At 33.8% G+C, this 20,593-nt stretch overlaps 1 protein-coding gene across 6 annotated transcripts in view; it reads left to right on the top strand.

Annotated features, from left to right (window-relative positions):
- LOC125864477 (actin-depolymerizing factor 10-like) overlaps positions 1 to 20,593 on the top strand; it is a 616,735-nt gene that overhangs the window by 319,412 nt on the left and 276,730 nt on the right. The window contains exon 1 of one of the 6 annotated variants that reach the window (XM_049544497.1): positions 1,557 to 1,561. The exons of the other annotated variants lie outside the window; for them this stretch is intronic. The gene's annotated coding sequence lies outside the window, so the exon portion shown is untranslated. Of the gene's footprint in view, positions 1 to 1,556; positions 1,562 to 20,593 lie in introns of those variants that run through there. 6 annotated transcript variants of the gene reach the window in all.

The following is a 20,593-nucleotide window of genomic DNA, read 5'->3' as shown; positions in this document are numbered from 1 at the left end:
TAGATCACTGAGCTGACCACAAAAGTCAGCCAAAATAGTACACTTTGCCCCTAGAGTTAGATAGAAAGACTGGATGACATAGAGACATGACACATTTAGGATGGAGGGGAAAGAGGAGTGAGGGATCTCATCAGCAAAGTCATGCGCTCATTTCCATCGACCTGAGCTTGAATGATTTGCTTGTTAAGAGCTTGGACTTCCTCACTGAGTGATGCAGTGTCTTCAGTAGCTGCTCATTCTCATCTCTCAACTTTTCAACCTCCTTCTCATCCACAGAACTAGTACCAGGTCCTTGGAAATGGTCCTCTGCAACTGAGCCTTAAGTTGTGCAATCTCAACCTCCTTAGCATTATCAGTCAACTCTCGTTTGAGAGATGCTTGTTGTTCGAGAAGATCTAATGCATGAGACGTACCCTTTGCCTTTCCCTCAACACATTCACACTCCAAGAGGGTTACAGCAGAAAACATTTCCTTGACAGTACCAGGTACTCCTCTTCCAAGAGGTACTTCAAAATGTTTGAACACATAGTTTAGCAGATATCCATAAGAAATGCCATGTTTGGCGGTCTTCTAAGTCATCACCCTGTGCATGTGTTCGAGCATTATTGAAGGAAGACTAATGGCCTCAATTTCATCCAATTTTTCCTTAAGGAACAAATCAACAGCAAATGCTACAATTCACTTCTCAGTTCTTGGTACCAAGACCTTGTTGATGAACTCAAACATAAACTATTACTCTCCTCTTAGGAATTTCTTAGGCAGGCCTGCATGTTTGATATCCCCACATTTGGTGGCCTGTTGGGCAAACTCATTAGAGGGTTTGCATGCTTCAACGGACCGGATCCCTTCCATAGGTACACTCAAAATGATGACCAAGATTTCTTCATCCAGAGAGACTTTAACCCCTCGCATTGTTGTCTTGATCCCTCCATCACTTAGAAGCTCCATCTTGTAATAGAATTCACGCACCTCTGGTTCATGCAAGTAAGGTGTTAGAGCTTCAAATAAGTGATCCCAGCTTTGCAGAGATACAAAATCAAAAAGAGTAGACATACCAAATTCTGTAAGAATTTCTGGATAGAATACTCTTTCATTCAACACCTTTTGTTTCTCCATTTATGCAATACGTTCTTCCCTGGTCAACACTCTTTCCTCCACTGTATTCTGTACAAGAGGACCTGGTCCCTTTACCCATTTTGATTTTACAGGACCCTTTTTTATCACAATGTCCTTCTTCACCAGAGATTTCTTCACTGACTTATGACCCTTTTTACCTTTGACCCGTTCAACCTCTGTTTCCTTCTTTATTTTAGCCACAACCCTAACAATGTCATCAGATTCGGTCTCACTTGACTCAATATGTAGATGTGTTGAAGTAGGTTTCTCAAGCACAAGATCGTCCCTTTTTCTTCTTCGGTTTCTTTCTATTTAGATTTTATTTGCCTCTATGGCACTTTCCATCATTTTTTGAACCTCTCTTCGGGTTGTATCTTTTCTTGTCTCCTTTGGTGTGAGAATCTACCATATTTCCCTTGACTTTCCTTTTTCTTTTTCTTTCAGACTCAGTAGGCTCATTGTCGAGTTTAGTCTCAGGTACAACATCAACTACTTCTAGATCTGGAACAACCATAGTCGAAGAGTTAGCACCACGAACCCCTCTTCTACGCCACACTAAGGGAGTTTCTTCTTCCTCTTCTTCTTCACTGTGAACATCGAATGATTTAGGTGTTTGGTCGACCACTGGTTGAACACTGTGAGGGACCTATTCCGGTGATCTCAACTTTTGTTCCAACAGAGTTGGTTGAACATCTCCTCTGAGAGAGGCCAAACTTTGTACGACCACCAATTCCTCTGCTGCTCCTAGAATGTTGGACTCTGGACCCTTGCCCTCAAGGAAGTCCCCTTCAAATAGACACTCAGACATGGTAGATGACACAGTTCTAGACACAACTTCTGACTCTTCAATGGGTGTCTCAAGAGTGGGCTTCACAATTGAATGGGCCTCGGAATTTTGAGATTTCCCCAGGGTTGAGAGGAGGAGACACCAACACTCCAGTGTGTGGTGTGACAGATTAAACAGTCTCACCAACCCCACAAACTAGTGTGGACGAAGATTCTTTTGGGGGAGGAATTGAGAAATTGAATGAACTGGGAGTTTCAATTTCTTGGGAGACAGGGATTTTCAAAGAAAAAGATGAGTTGGGCATTTTAGTTGCGAGAGGAGAGACAATTTGAAGAACGAAGAGTGAATTCAAGGAAAAATAGAAAGAATTTAGGATTTTTGGATTCACTCAAGAGGTTGTATTTAAAAAGGGTATCGAGTCCCTAAATAGTAGCGATGCTTAGATTTAAAGTGAAAAGACGTATGAAACTAACACAATAAATAGGGGAAGGACGCGTGGCAGTGACGGTTGACAGAAAACTATGTAGCATAAAGTGATACTAACCTATGGAGGACCAGGTCCCTCTCTATAGATAGCCTTGCTTGTATGATTAGATCTTCCCTTTAGCCAACATTGTCACACCCCTTTTTCGCGCAAGGCTGGAGGGTTTTTCCAATTTAAGTGACGTTATGGATTAGGGATTGTTTTAATTTTTTCGGAGTCGCCACTTGGAATTGAGTTATGGTGTTCCAAGTCACCTTTTGTTTAATCCCTAATCATAAGGAAATGACTCTTTATTTGGTCTGCGAACCAAAAATTCGGGTAAGGAATTCTGTTGACCGAGGGGAAAGTATTAGGCATCCCTCAAGTCCCGTGGTTCTAGCACGGTCGCTTTTATTGACTTGTACTTATCTTGATATGTTTTTGGATAATTTGTGTCTATATGCCATGGTTTGCTTATTTTTTAATTGTTGAATTTTTATTAGTCTTAAACCGGATGCATAACTGCATTCTCGATCTTGACATTTGGAGACATAACTGTCTTCCCCTCTCGAGTTCATCACATCTCATAATCTCAATTTACACCTCTTGGTTTGAATTTAACAAATTTGACGATTAAAATAATTGGTCCAAGGTGCATAACTGCATCCTTAGATTTCTTTTAAGCGTTTCAAAAAAAGATGTGTAACCACATTCTTAATTGAAACTTATTATTATTATTATTATTATTATTATTATTATTATTATTATTATTATACTCATCTTTAAATATTTCCATAAAGATGTGGAATCACATTTTTATTGGAATTTGCTTTACTATGTGTCTTAACTCGTTTGTAGTTCGACACATCTTAAAGCTTGACTAAAAAAATTTAACAAAGCTATACGATCTTTAACAAAAAAAAAAAATTAAAAAAAAAACAAATATGAAGTTTTACAACAAATATATCCTTTATCATGTTTAATCCAATTCTTCTTTATTGTTTATATTTATTGAACAAGTGATGATAAAAATAATAAACAAACGCACACCTATCATGTTAAAGATACCATATACATATTAAGGAAAATGAATAAAATTGACAAACAACTTGCGCTATGATATGAAGACAACATTTAGATGTATTATTCATTATAACACTAAAACAAACTTATTCTTACAATATTAATAACCTAGAAGCCTCTTGATTCAAATTAATGAAAGTTAATTATTAAAATAATTTGGTCAAGGTGCGCAACCGCATCCTTGAATTTGTCCAAGGTGCGTAACCGCATCCTTGAGTTTCTTCAGTATCTCAAAAAGATGTGGAACCACATTCTTAATTGAGATAAATTTAATTACGTTTGTACTCATCCAATGTATAATAGATCCTAATATATACCTATTATTATGTTAAAACAATCTAAAAGCGAATGTCGACGTCAAAATGTTAAAGTGACCAAAACCTTTTCTATATGTCACTTATCACCTCCCCCACAAAATATTAAATTCAATTAATTAAACCTTAATTTATTAAAGCATAAATTTACTTTCAGTCATTAACTAAACAGAGTGTTATTAATTTACAAATTTTTAATATAATTATTAATTTTCAGTGAAGCATAACAAAATATAAACAAATAAAGTAAGAGCAACAATAGTGTTTCCAAGCATTAACAAAACAGAGCGTAATTAATTTATAATTTAATTTTTTTTTTATGAAAGCATAATAAAACAACAAATACATTAAGAGTACACTTTAACTAATAATTAGTGACTATATCTCATTTAACAAATATTTTCGCTTAAACAATGAGGCGAATTTTATTATTTGCAAGTTATTACCCCCAAATCTAATGTCATAAATTAATGAACTCATAAAAAGGCCCTTTTTAAGAGAAAAGATAAAAAATAAAAAAAAATCTTTAGTATTTATACTAAATTTAAACTAATATTATCTACCTGTCATATAGAATAACAGGACACTTTGTTTTAGATAACTTTTGCACCTTTTTTTTTTTTGCACATTTTGTTTTATTAATTTTATATTATTTTTTCTTTCATTCTACTTCTCTCTTCTTATTTTTTTATTTTTTTTTGTTCTCCGTATGTTTTTTTTTGTTTTGTTTTTTAACGTTCTGTTTCATTATTTTTTTTTATTTAATTTTTTATTTACATTCTGTTTTTCTTCTTTGCTTTTTATTTTTAATTTTTTGTTGTACTATGTTTTTGTTCCTTTTTTTCTTTTGTTTATTTTTTTTTTTCGTTGTTCTTTTTTTATATATTTTTTTTTGACATTATGTACATTTTGTTTTAATTTCTTTTTTTATCTATTTTAATTCAATTCGTTTTCTTCTTCTCATCCTAACAAGTTTATTATTATTATTTTTGTTAGAACCCTAAATATCAAGACAACACACATATTATAGCATAAAACATAACTTAATACTTTTCTAAATACGATCAAATAAAGAATTCATTCAAATTAGTAAGACACAAACATAAAAACTTTGATAATTAATTAAGGAAAAAGAGCGAGGAATGGACTCGTAAGCATGTAAGAAATACTCACATGTCATATCGCATGTTCGAATATATTTCAGTACACAATATTAATAATATTAACAGATTAAACACATACGAAATCTGAACAACTTCAATATATTGAAATTAATTCTTGCACAATAATGACATAAAATTATGCAAAAAATAAAATACAAATAAATGTTACCTCTTGTGAAAATTAGTTAACGAAAAGAAAGAACAAATAATCAGGAGCCACGAACTTGAAACCGCGAAAACTGATTTCCAGATCTTCAATCACAATGTGAGAAAGTACAATGTATGTATTGCTTTTAATTAATGCTTATATTTGTGTGTGCCCTTTTTGTGTCTATCCTTTTTTCTTTTTTTTTTTAATTTGTACGTATGTGTCCTATATATAGAGGATAGTTTTTTTTTTTTTTTTCAGATTTTTTGGTACGTGTGTGTGTGGGTCTCTTTTTGTTATTGACTTTTTCTTCCTTTAGTCATGTGAAGTGGGAGTGTAGAGATTGTGGGAAAGTGGGAGTGTGGGGGTGTATGGTATTGTTGTTGTTTATTTATTTTAAAAAGCAGCCAATTGTTTTTGCTCTTCTTGTCCTTTTATTTTCTTACGTGTAGTATGTTTTTGGGTAGGTATAGGAGTGGGGTAGATTTGTTAGATTAATTAGGTTATTTTTTATTTTAATTTTAGTTTTATTCTACTTTTAAAAGAATAATAACTAACTACAAATAATAAATTATAATAACATATAAACTAATTATTTAAAATTAATAAAAATCTAAGAAAAAGTCAACTAGCTATATATATAAATAATCCTAGCTTATTTATAAAAACTTAATTTCAAATATAGATTTTTTGTAATCTTTCATTTCTTTTTAAACAATTGACAATAAAACTTACCTTAAAAGGTGATTCTATTTTGTTGTTTTTCAAATCTTTTAAAATAAACTTAATAATAAAAATAAGAGAAAAGTCAAAATATTTAATTTATGTTTATAAAAATATTTCAGCTCTAAGAATGGTGTAAAATTTTAAGTTCGGTCAAAAATACGTGTCCACAAACATGCCATGAGTGTGTACCTACAGTAAGGTACCAGATGTGAATTCTCAAATAATAAGCAATACAACATGTATAGATATATGCCCTCTCTAACATATTCAAAAAGGGAGATTCCATGCAAGCTTGTTATGAAATTAGGTGATTTTGTGCATCCCCAACTTTAGTCTGTTCTTGATGAAGTTTTCTTTGCTCAATGGCTTGGTAAAGATGTCAGCCACCTAGTCTTCTGTCTTGCAAAATCTCATCACTACATTCTTCTTCTCAACATTATCCCTTAGAAAGTGATGCCTCACATCTATATGTTTAGTCTTCTTATGTTGAACATGATCATATGTTAATGAGCATAGGAGATAAGTCATAATCATAATAAGCATAATTGACCCTTAGTTATCTGTACAATAATAGAACCATTCTCAAGTAACCTCAGAAGCATACAAGTGCAAAGCATGAATAACATCCCACAATACCACCCAAGCCAAGTATCCCTTTTTCATCATCTTAATCATAGTCTATATACATGGTCAACTCTTAAGCTTTTCTTACCATAAGGGAACCATACTTCTAAGTAACATCAAAGCACAATTGTGCAATGCATGAAAGGCATCCCATATTACCCTTCATACTAAGCATAACCTTGAAGTCATCCTAGTCATATTCACCCTCATTTGGCCTCATGATTAGCTTACTTCATATAGACAAGGGAACTATCACCTTTAGTCAATCATATCTTGGAAGGTAACTATGGCAACAACCCAAGCTAGACTACACAAAACAAAATAATCCTTCACAACTAGCCTCAAGTCATACTTGTGCCATGTATGGATAGCATCCCATACTACTATCCACACTATGTACCCCTTTAGACTATCATGAATGCTCACTAGTTGGGGACTAGCCCCTCCTGACTATTTGCCTCTATTCATTTAAGGTACTTCGCTATTAGTACTAGGCAAGCCACAACCCATGAATGAACTCTATTTCTCAATTCAAGGCTACCAAAGAATAAACCCCTAATAGGCTAGACCAATCTATCATCTTACTAACATAACTATATTAAGCTAAGCTAACTACCTTGGAAGACACACTAACATGCAAATCCAAGCTACTCTAGGAAATGTACAAGTGTCCTATCCTAGCTATCATGAAATTGTCCTAGACCAACTAAGTCATGCTACCCCTTGCAAGTATACTATGATACAAATGCAAGCTATCCTTAGGAGAGTATGATTCTCAATCCTAAGCTACCTTTAGGAGAGTATGAGTCCTCAATTCCAAGCTACCATGACTAACCCTAAGTTAAGCTGCCCTTGAAATACATCTTATAATGCAAAGTCAAGCTACCCTTAGGAGTGTATGGATCTTCAATCCTAAGCTACCCTTAGGAGAGTATAAGTCCTCAATCCTAAGCTATCCTTGAAATGCATCTTACAATGCATAGTCAAGCTACCCTTACAAGCACACCAAGATGCTAATGTAAGCTATCCTTAGGAGAGTATGATTCTCAATCCCAAGCTACCCTTAGGAGAGTATAAATCCTTAATCCTAAAGCTACCATGAAATGGTCTTAGCCAAACGAAGTCATGCTATTATGAAGGCATCCTAACAATGCTAGTTCAAGCTTACCCATATGAGAGTATAAATCCTCAATCATAGGCTACCATGACTACTCCTAACTCATGCTACCATGAAATGCATTTTACAATGCCAAGTCAAGCTATCCCTTAGGAGAGTATAGATCATCCATCCTAAGCTATCAATCTTGGTCTTATCCTACTAATTAAGTCAAGCTATACATGAAGGGAACATATGTCACAACTTCAAGCTATTCTAGTCTTACATGCTTTGATTCATTTTAGGTTCTTAAGTCAACCTAGAATCATTCTATGTGAGAGAACCTTGGATCTCCTAGCATCTTGATGCCTAAGCGTGTAAGTTAGAAATAGACTTTGAACAATACACACAAGATCACATTGTATTAGCTTTACTCTCAAAGCCCTAACCATTATGATTACAAGCCTTACTCTCAAGCTTTCTTTCTTAATCTCATCATTAAACCTAGATTTCAAGGTATTTCAATCACATTCTTCATTAGGAGGTGATTCTAGTCATGATTGATTCATAAAGGTTCAATTCTAGATTTTCAAGTCATGATCCATCAATTGGACTATAATCTAATTCAATTCACTTCTATGTGTTCCTAACCTTGAACAATTACTACACTTTACATTGATTTAAGAAGATCAACTATGAACCCTCAATTTCACCTCTAATGGAATAAACCCACAAATATCACATTCATCAATTTAGACTAGGGTTTACCATAGAAATCACATGAATTCATAATAATATCATATTTAGATGCTAATACAATCATAATTAGGTATTAACCACTAGATTGGAATCATACCTAAGCACTACCCACAAAGTAGAAGGAAACCTAGCTAGAATTGAATTTTTGACTTCACAATTGAGACAAAACCTAGGGGAATCTATGAGTGGAAGAACCCATAGATGATTACGCTAACATACCTCGATTCATATCCCTAATCAAGCTCTCAGGAGGAATCTACCATCTTCTCTTCTCTTCTTCCTCTTCTACACTTCTAGAGAGAGGATTTGGGGTCTTGGATGAATGAGTTAAATGATTTAGTTTAGGGGTCTATTAGGTATTTATAGGTGGTTAAATAAATAATTAACCGACCTCCCATAACCCCTAATTAATTACTAACTTAACCCCCAAACACCTCACTTAAAACTAAACTCTAAAAACTGCCTACGCCTCACCCACCCAGGGACCATGGGTGGGTCCACGAACCTTCCTGCACCTTCGTAGGTGCTGGTCAGTGGCCTAAAGTTGCAGGCCTTCACCGTCCTTGGCCCACGTCCCCAATCTCAGGGCGTGGGTCCACCTACGGCCAGTAGGTGGGCAAGCGTAGGTTGCTGGAAATTGACAGCTTTTTGGGCTGTTTTGAGGTTCTCCTCAACCCCTTGGGTGGTCCTTGGGGGGGTCGTACCTTGACGCCCTAACCCTTAACCCCCAGTCTAAGTACGGGAGTCATTTCTTGTGATTTTAATCCTCAAACCACACTAAAAAACTCTTACGAAATGCTCTAGAACTCACTAGTTCAACTTAATAGTTTCTGGGGCATTACAGTACCGAATTTTAATTTTAAGTTATTATTCGATTTATTTATTTTTACTCATATTTATTTATTACTAACACTTTTACTAAGTGTCTTTACAGGTACCCAGAGTTGCTTCCCATTAAAGCTATTCGAATGATGTTCGAATTATATTCTTATTCATTGTATATTATTGAAGATAGGCAAATTTAGGTTGATTCCTATATTATCGTTTTATCATATTACTTGTTATCGCCTCCTTAATTTGAAAAAATGAATTCAGTCGGGACCCACAATTGTGGATTTTGAAGGATGCCTAACACCTTCCCTTCGGAATAACTTGAACCCCTTAACTAGAATCTATTGGTTTCGTAGACATTCTTTTAAGTTAATTTATTAATTGGTTTCCTAGTTTATCCTAAAATTAGGTGGCGACTCCCTTTAGACCATTTCACCCTTTTCAAAATTCTTTTATTTTTCTAAAAACTGCTAATTATATTTTTGGTGAGTCACCGCGACGTTGCGCCTTCTTAAAGGATGTCAGCATTTGACACATTATTGATGTATCTAATACATTATTGAGATATGATTATATGTATCTAATTTTTACCAGTATATCTTATTAAGTTTGTATCTAATAGATATATTGGAGACTTACGTATTATTGGAAAATTACGCATGTATTTGACACAATTTATTTTGTCATGTATCCGGTTCTTGTCATCTTTATATGGTCTTTTATCATGTATCTTAATATTATTTTGTAATATATATATATATATATATTTGTTATGTTATTACAATATATATAACTATTTCATGTTTATCTGAGATACATGTTTTTTGATATAACGTATGCAATTGATACTTGATACATCAAATTATACATATAAAAGATACATCAAATAATGTTAGGTCATATAAATAGATACATGAAATTAATATAGATCACATAAATAGATACATGAAATTAATACTAGATACTTCATATACTTGTATAGTACTCATGTATCTAAGTGTTTAGTTGGTTGGATACTTTATATATTAATAATAGATACATCAAAATAATAAATTCATTAGTTTAAGACTAATAAAATGAAACTAATCAGATTACATGACCCAGATATACATGTTTTTTGCCTTTATTAATAATATAATAAAATGTAATTAATTAATCATAGATATAATCCTTGATTTTCGCCTTATATTAAGTAAATTAATTGATTTAAATTTTCAAAATTAATCGTTCATGTATTTTCAAATTTATCAATAAATCCCCTAATTAAGGAAATCTGTTACAACCAATTAATTTAAATAAATAAAATATGTATCTCGATTTTAAAATTTCGCAGATACATGTATCTCGTGAATTCAGACTCATGTATCATAACCACAAAATATGGTAGAGGAAGTAATATTTGAAACTATCGGGAATCTTAGTAATTAGGACGTAAACTAGTGAAATTTATGTCGTTTTCCCATTTTAATAATCAAACAATGCATAAAAAATAATCTATACATAACTAAGACAAGCATAATACACTCTAAGCAAACGATCCTAGTTCTCTTTTCCCAATATTTTAGGCTTTGAGCCACCCCAGTAAAGTGTAGCCTAAACTAGCAAAAAGTGTGGCCTTTTATCAAAGGCCACACTTTTGGACTTTAAGCAATGCTTTTTAGGGGGTGGCCAAAAGAACCGTAACCTTTGACATCAGGCCACACTTTTTAAATCTTGTCATAGAAACTACACTTTAAAAGCGTGGCCAAAGAGGTATAAGGGCACGCTTTTTACTAATTCATTAGCAACACCTTTTGTGTGATTATACTACACTTAAAAGCGTTGCATTTGCTTTGTTATTGGGCACACTTAAAAAATGTTGCCTTTTATATCTCATCCAGAACATCACTTATAAAGTGTAACTTTTCTTATGTACAGTAAGCCACACATTGGACGTTCCTAAAGCAACACTTTTGAAGTGTGACAATGTTGTGTAGAATTTTTGTAGCCACAATTTTTCATTTTTAAGAATAATAATTTTTATTTGCATATATTCAAGGGATAAGGATTTGAAAAATACCGCAACTTTGGTCAGATTTACTGTTGCGATACTAAACTTTCATGAGGACCTATTACCTCCCTAGACTATTTAATACCGTATTTTAAACATATATATTTTCCCACGCGGACATAAAAAATAATGCAAAATTATAAATAGTAATGTGTCCACGTGGGCACATATATACCTTTAAAATACACTATTAAATAGTTCAAGGGGTAAAAAATATGGTATTAAATAGTCTAGGGATGTAATAGGTCCTTGTGAAAGTTTAGTATCGCAACAGCAAATCTGACCAAAGTTGAGATATTTTTCAAACCCTTATCCCTATATTCAATAATCACATATAATAATTAAATATATAAGCGATCTAAAGCACAAAATTAGCTAATAAATAAATCAAAGTTATATATTTCAAATAAACTTCGATAAACATGTCTTGTACAACCAATACTTAGACAAACATGTCTTGTACAACCAAACTTTGACAAACATGTCTCTACTATCAATAAATTCCACAAAACCAAATGAATTCAAACACACACATATATATATATATATATATATATATATATATGTCAATAGTACAAAAACTCTTCATCGTTCACTAAAATAGATAGAGTTTACTTCATGCCACTATTCAAATTCAATTAACAGCATTTTCCTACACATTCAAAATAAAATTATAAGTTAGTGAAATAAATCATGTGTATTTAATATGCTCAAATCCACAGTAACCCAAACCAATCCATAACAATAAAGTCACAGCATAAACTGAAGCTCTCCTTAATACAAATCTAAAGTTCCACAGAGGCCATTTGGAGTGCTGAATTTCTCACATCATTCTGAATCAACAAAATAAAGTTCAACACATTATAGTTCGAAAGAGTTAGCTTTAGGAGACCAAAAGCTTGAAAGTTACATTCTACCCAGTACCCACATAATATAGGCACAATAGAGCGCCAAAATAATGTAAGCCAATGCGGCTTTATCAGGATAAGAGAGAAATATTTATATATAATTTTCACTCATGCTGGAATTTGATACCTGTTTGTTCTCCTCATCAAGATTTCGCTTTTCACGCTCAGTTAAGGCTTCACGTTTATTCAGTTCTCTGCCCCAAGAATCAAGCTTCTTCTTCTTGCTCTCCAGCTCTAAGCTTAACATTTCTAGCTCCATCAGGACCTTCTGTACATGCTCACATGCAAGGCGTTGCATCTTCCGTGATTCTGCACCAAGTACGCTTAAGTTATACTTTAGAAACAAGTGGAACTTTCTATTACCTGATGAATATCCAAAAAAAGAGCTCTTTAGCTTGTGATCTTTGTCAATCAAGGATCTAGTGACACCTTACTAGTTCTCAAAGCAAATGTAAGATGCATAAAGTTAGTTACATATTAAATAAAACTATTTTAAAGAGACAAGCTCTAGTGAATCCCTTTCGTCCAAGTAACAAATGAAACAAGCTAATTATAGAGTAGATGAAACAGAACTGGCACTTTACAATGTCAAGTCTAAACATTTTACCTATCAGACACATGGCAGGGACATCAGATAAGAAACATAAATTTCATACATTATCTTTAGAAATTTAAAGCAGCTATGAATTAGGCAAAAAAAAATATTTTGAAAAACTACAGCTGGATGCTAATCAGGATTTAGAAGAGGAAGTTTGATCATTTTCACTGGAACCAGAACCATCCATTAACTGAAACTCTCTCTTGTCATAAATCTCCAATGAAAAATCCCTAAGCATTTGTGTAGTACTTGTTGTTGTGGAACCAGTAGAACTCGAACTTGGAGCACTGGCTGAAGCAACAGAGCTTAACTTGTCTCCATTCCATCACTTTTTGACACACAAGAGCTGCTCAAATGAACCTCATTAGCAGCAGCAACAGCAGAGACCCTTCCTGCTGCATATCGGTTGTCGGTGCCAATTGACTAAAACTTTTCCCTTAGGAATAAATGGACTACTGGAAGACACCTCTTTATAAATTTCAACATTTTAAAGACAAGAGACATCTAAGAGAAACAAAGAATCCCTTGCAAATCTAATCCATCTTGAATGAGAGGCTGGTAGAACTGGTTCTCTTGTTTCTACTGATCCAAATGTTCTGGTGAGGCTCGAGTGTCTAGAGAAGGAGAACACAGCTCTCAAACTTGACCTTTCATCTTGTTCAGAGGAGTTGCAAATTAAGACCATAGAGAGGGACTTGAGCACCCAAGCAGCAGAAACTGCTAGTAAGCAGCAGTTAGAGAGCATAAATAATGTGACCAAGCTTGAAGCGGAGTGTCGAAAACTACAAGCATTGGCTCGCAAATCATCCCTACTCAGTGACCAAAGATCTACTGCTGTTTCATCCTTCTCTGTTGAGTCCTTCACCAATGGTCAATCTGGTAGTGGAGATCAACTGACGATAGTCCACTCTGATAGTCAAATGATGCGCAAACTGGAAACAAGTGAATGTGATCAAAGTTGCTCTGATTCATCGGCATCAACACTAATTGCTAAGCTTGATCAATTTTAGCACGAAAAAGTTATGCCTAAAACTCTTGCTGCCCGGTCTTTGGAAATTGACATGATGGATGACTTCTTGGAGATGGAGAGACTCGCTGCAGTATCTGAAACTGTGAATAAAGCCTCTTCACTTACATCGGATGTTGTTGCTGATGACTCATCAAGTGAAGAGAATCCCCTGTCAGCAGAATATGAGACCCTTTCACAAAGGGTGGTTGAATTAGAGCAAAAGCTGGAGAAGATTGAAACAGATAAAGTTGAACTGGAAAATGCTTTAAGTGAGAGTCGAGATACCCTGAAGGTGTCCGATTTGAAGACCCTTTCACAACAACAAAATTCATTTTCAAATCAATTGTTGCTACAAAACTATAAATCTAGTAATCTATGTGTTCCACATTAGACTCTTTCGTTAAATACGAGTATAAAATCTGGGGAAAAAGAAAAAAACAAATAAATGATCACTAACAAACTATATTTGGGGAACCCCGTATCCCGGTCAGAGTAGAATGTAGATACAAATGCCATAAGCAAAATATCTTGAATAACTTCATCTATCCTTTAATTCATTTCCCCTTTGGCCTAATTCTTCCTCCATTAAAGATTGAAAAAATAGCAAAATTATGTCTGCTCTAGGGCTACTGCCACTTGTTAATGATTTTTTCCCTAAATGCTTATGTAGAAATAATTAGTTAATACTTACCAAATGAAACTAACAAAATCAAATCTTCTCTACACATGCAACTAACGCAACTCGAAAACATAACTTATTAGTTGTTGATCTCACCTGCTTTGCTAGGTTGAACGGGATGTATTTGTATTTGATCATGTGCAGAATTTGTCGATTCATTGTAAGGGCACAAAGAATGATCCAATAGCAATGTAATATAGGCCATAACACGGAAACATCAAATAGAGAAAAGAGAGTCATGATAAATGCAATACAAAAACCTTGGTTATGGCATACCTGAGATAAACAAAACAAGCATAAACACCCAATAAATTTGAGAAAGTAGTGAACGGAATGAAACAATTACGTAATGTTCGGAATTAAACACATGTTCTGAAGCTGCTGCCATGTTTTTTCTCATTTATCTCCCTTATTTGAACTCGTAAATACACGTTATGAAGGAGCTTTTTTAAGGTGAGAATAGTCCATTACTCCGAAAGAAATAACCTACAAATGTAAATTATTTAATAAAATTTACTTGTTTGAAAACATTGGAAAAGAGAACAACAAACATACCACAAAGTCAAAAAGAAACTAGCAAAATGGTATCATTTAAAACACTACCTCCTCGTATAACAAAAGGATCTTTGAGGAACTTTTGCAGCGATATGTTGTTCAAGACACTTGGTCATTCTTTAGTAATGTTTAATGCAATGAAGCTTAGAGCTTGAGTGTACCCAATTTTCTGGTTATAGAGGACATACAAACTACAAAACCAAACAAATAAAAAGACAATATATATATTCATCCACATTCAACAAACAAACAGGATACATAACTGACCATGCAACTCTCCCAATCCGAACAAAAAAAAGGCATGTTACCAGGAAAAAATAGTAGCTACTCTAGTTGTACATTCGAAATTTGAACAATTGTATATCAGACTCTATAAAAATAGTTGCAATAATTGATGGAGAAACCTTGGGCCACATTCATGATGAAACTATTGAAATGCCAAAATTATCACTCCCTCTGTCTCACTCGATGGATGGAGTAACCTCAGCCTTTATTAACTTCTCTAATAAAATGACCACATCAAATGTAACAGATTATGTTTCCAGCACACTCCAAAGATAGTCACCACATATCCTTTGCTTGGATAGGACCAAAAGGATGGTATTGACCTATACAACTCTTCACAATTCCAAATTATATTAAAGGTATTTGTTGATTTAAATTCTTAAAATGCACAGTGAAAGAGTTTTCTTTTCCTTAAAGCCACCTTCAAGATGGGGCGTTAGGAATGACCCCTACATCATATGTTAATAACAAATAAACACATGTACAAGAGGTATGCAATGCCTACCCTATTCAAGAGTTTAAAGATTAGACATGTCCAATCTTTTACAAAAATTAACTTGTGATTAAGCCATAGCTTTCTCAAAATGTATATGCATAAAGTATGCTAAAACATTATAAATGGAGTTTTCCCTCCTTTCAATTTCCAGAAAGTAGAAACAAAGGATTAAAGAATAATCACACCACATCTTCAAATCTAATTTCAAGCATCTTTTATTCTTAACTCGAAAATTAGGATATCTTCATTTTACCTCTTACTTCATTTGGTAGCTCTCAAAAGTCATGAATAAACATAATCAAGTTGCTCATTTTCTCAAAAATTGAGTGAATCAACAAAGGCTTGTATAAATTTGGATAAAATTCTTCTATATATTTAACCTACATAACTAAAGAATGACTAAGTTTCGAAGAATCAACCTCTATGCAATGATCTCACTTGATGCCATGTTCAATTGCTAACAACTATACTTTTAAGAGGAAGATAGACTACCTAACTTTAGATCAGCGTTGGTCAGAAAATACATTGCTCATTGAAAAGAGACTAACAAATTATCAAAATATGATAGTGAACAATATAATATACTTTAACAACTGCATTGCCTGACACCCAACTCTATTCAAAGTCTAATTAAATTCAGCTTGTGTCACAGTTGTCTCTGATTTATACTCCAAAATATTGATATGCTCATTTAAAAACTCAAGAAATTCACAAGTAGAATGAAAAAAAAGTACAAATTTAAGAACTTCAGAAGTATAATGAAGATGTCAAAAGCATTAATCAACACTAGGACACCCCAATAGAACAAAAGAACGAAGAACATAGTTCACAATTACTGACATTCATGCAAGATTCTACAAAAAAACTTATATACGATGAGGCGAGAATGATATCGAGAAGAAGACTGACATATATGAGCCGAGTGACTAAATCTGGGATTCTCCGATTCCTCCAAATCACCACAGCATGTAGATTCTCCGATTCCTCCAAATCTAGGATTCTTTGAATTGTTTTTCTAGTCTCTCCCATGTAGGTAAAGAACAATTAAAGAAATCACAACCAAATATTGATAAGGTTACAATGGAGATTTTTGGGTGGAAATCAGAAGGAGAGAAAGTATGGTTTAATTTTTTATATAGGCAAAGAGCAACTAGGAGAGCATTTTAATTTGGGGGCAAAACGTTTTTAGAGTTATGTTTATATTGAGGTTATTTTTTGCAAATTAGAAATTTGAGGGAGAGTTAAATATATTGGGGGAATACATTGTTTTGGTGAAAATTTTAGGAAAACTATAAGGCCACACTTGTAAAGTGTTGTTTAAAGAATTATAAAAATATCACACTTTAAAAGCGTAGTCATATGTATAAATATGCATTGCTAATTATATCATGATGTGGCAACGCTTATAAAGTGTAGCATATACTATCAAAGAGCACGCTTTATGAGCGTTGCCAAAATTACTGTAGCGAAATGGTAAAAACTAAGGATATGCTTTAAAAGCGTAGCCAAAAATGTTTTAGGGAACACTTTACAAGCATTATCCAGATTTAGTGTGGCCTTAGGCCTAAAATGTTGTAGTGCTAGTGTTTTATTTAGCTCACTAACATTTTGTCTTTCTTCTCCAACCCTATTAACACCAACTAAGAGAAGTAAACTATTTCACAAATCAAAACATTCGTTAAAATGTTTTTGTGAAATTGTTTTTGCTTCTTGAATATTTAGTTAATGTCATCATTGTCAACTTCTACCATCTCATCTTAATCTTACGTATCTCAGACTATTTCACAAATCAAAAAGTCCGATAAGACTACAATCATGAGAATTAGTTAACATAAACAACGAAAAGAGGAAAAAGTTAAGGTTACTCATGAGTGAGCTCTACTACAATATTTTAGGCCTAAGGTCACACTAAATCTGGACAACACTTGTAAAGTGTTGCCTAAAATATTTTTGGGTACACTTTTGAAGCGTAGCCTTAATTTTATAGTTTTTGGCCACGATGAAAGTAGCAACACTTTTAAAGCATACTATTTAGTGGTATAGGCTACACTTATAAGCATTGTCATAGCATGATATAATTGGTAGTAATACTTATTTACACATATGACTACACTTTTAAAGTTTTCTATTTTTATAATTCTAAAAACAACACTTCACAAGTGTAGCATTATAGTTTTTTCTAAAATTATCACTAAAATATTGTATTCCCTCTAATATATTTAACACTCCCTCCAATCTCTAATTGGCCAAAAAAAGAATTTATAAAAAAATAAAAAAGCTCACTGTACGTTTTGCCCCAAATCAAAATAGGAGCTGCTAAACCCTATTTCCCTCTCCTTCACATTTCCACCCATAAATTGTAACTTTGTCGAGTTCTTCTTTCTACAGATCTTCTTGTTACTGTACGTTTCTCTCTTCTTTTATGACGGATGGTAATTTCCCTACTTCTTCTAGGCCTTCGTTTGGGAAACTGGAGAAATAGTTCGAAGAATTCCGACATCGTTTGGAGGAGTTGGGGAGTCTACGGAAGCGGATATGGGTTCTAGTGTTGGAGATAGATTCAGTCACTCGACTCATAAATGCCAGCCTTCTTCTCGTTCAGCTATGGAGATAGATATGGGTTGTTACTGTACGTTTCTCTATTGCTTGTATTATAAAATCTTAATTTATATGATTACCTTTTTATTTTATGAGTTTTTAGAATGTTAGATGCAACTTCAGACCTAAATAATCTTCACATTTTTCAGAATTTCAATTCCATATAGTTTAGGCTTGTTTTCAATTTAAGTTGACCAGGTGTTCTGGAGTGGTACTTTAAATTGAGTTTTGAAATGTTTGTGCTTCATTTTGTTTGCTTTTAGATTATCTATGACTATGTATGAGTAAGTTACTTTTTAGTTTGTGGTAGTATGGACATGAGTACCAATTTTGAAATATTTATCTGAAAGCTTGTAAATATCTTTAAAATTGTCTATTTTCACAACGATTGGTTGATGTTGCTTGTGAGGTGAGCACATGAGGAACTTCACATTTAAAAGATTGTAAATATCACACAACTTTAACAATTTTGAACTCAAACCATTTGAAAGGGCTAAGATAAAATTTCATGAAAAATGGGGTGTCTAAGCTTCAAAGGGGTGTTTCCTTTGCAATCTCATGAAATAGCACTAGAAAGTTCGAGTTAAAGTTTCATTGGATTCTAATTTCATTTACTTCGAAAATCCTCATTAGAATCCTTGAGTCTTTACTTGAGTGTTAGCTGATCATCTTTCCTCTATTCTTCTTCAAATGCCTACATTCATCTGTCCGTATCTAGTATTTAAGTTGTATGATTAATCATCTCATTGAATGTCACTGTTCGAACCTTGAGATAAGCTTATGCTTTAGAGTCGTTTGATGGATATTTTGTATTGCCTTGCTTCAAGCAGTTGGTTGGAAAGTTGTGTTGATCGAGTGCTATAGCTCTTGTTCATGTTGTTGTCGTTTTGAGTTATATAAGAGTGTTTGTTTTTGCTGTAAAATTTTAAAGAATGGAGCTCATTTTTTTAGATATATTTGTTTTGTTAGTTTGACATTCGCATCCGAATTAAAGTTGTGTTTGATGCTTATTGTAATATTTCTTTCTAAGATCTTGTTGGGTTCGAAATAGGGCGTGAAGCTACTTCTTCCTTAAAAGCTTACATTTATTATTCATCTCCGTGGGTTGTCACTTTGTTTTGCTACTTTCCGTTCTTGGCATGTCTCAATTCATGGCTGTCCGAGATCCTATATTATTCATCTAAGCTTTGGTTTGGCTGCTCAATAATTCAATCTCGATTCATCTCAAATGTCGTCCTGTTCCGGGTTCAAGCATGCCTGTCTATTGTTTGTTTGAATGCTTCAGTTGGCTTGTAGGTCTCCCTCCCATGAAGATATATTTTAAATTTTAGTCCACTTTTGCCATAGTTTATGTGAGCTATTAAAGAATTGTTTCTGTCTGTTAAAGGCCTTTCTCACACTTCATATTGCCTTCAATCTGAAAGAGTTTGTTCCTCATGGTTTTTTTATTTCTTTTCGATTGATTTTTTTTTTTATGACAAGGGAAACCCGCAGCCGCTACCCTTTGGGTGCGCACAGGGTAATTCTTTTCGATTGCTTTATTTATTTTCCCATTTAGATTTGCTTTCTTTCCATCTCTATTACAGTCATACTTAATGTTTATTCCTTTGTCAAGTTTTCATTATATCTGCATATTTAGTATTGTGGAAAATCAAATATGCTAGCATTTTGAATCAAAGCAGTATCTTCTGATTTCCAGCATCCGTCCATCTCCAGATTTATATTTAAGCTTTATATTGGCTGGAAAAAGTGAAAAGTAAAGTACTTTTTTTTTCTTTCTTATAGCATAGTTCTTTTGGAAATTTACTCTGAAAAAGCAGGTTGATTGTCGCTGCAAGAAATAGTGAGGCTGGGATTCTTGAGATCAGAATATATGTATGAGGTGGCTCTGGAAATAGTTAGGTTTTTTTTAAGGTGGTTGGGATGGGTACATCACTTTGATTGTAGATGTATCTAAAGAACAGTCCCTTCAGGCACATCCGATAAAAAAAAAATCTAAAGAACACAGAATGGGCAGTAGACCCTTCCGAATTTTCTGGTTGCCCTCCACTTGGAACACAGATAATTTCAAGAGAACTCAGCATTAGCCAGACAAGATGTGGATGCTTCAGTTCCTGAAGGTAATGGTGTCGCTAATAGCCAAAATGTAAGCACAGGAACTTCCCTAGAAGTTTCTGATGGCTTGGTGCTGGATGAAAAGATCTGTCCAGTTTGTCTGAGCAGTTCACTGGACTCGACCATCAAGGTAAGCAGTACCACTTCTGATGCAGAGTTGCAGATAGTGAGTGTTGCAGCATCATATGTT

The sequence above is a fragment of the Solanum stenotomum genome, chromosome 5 (genome assembly GCF_019186545.1).
Source record: "Solanum stenotomum isolate F172 chromosome 5, ASM1918654v1, whole genome shotgun sequence".
Lineage (NCBI taxonomy): Eukaryota > Viridiplantae > Streptophyta > Magnoliopsida > Solanales > Solanaceae > Solanum > Solanum stenotomum.
The sequence above is the reverse complement of the archived record's forward strand: the minus strand, read 5'-3'. Positions and strand labels throughout refer to the sequence as shown.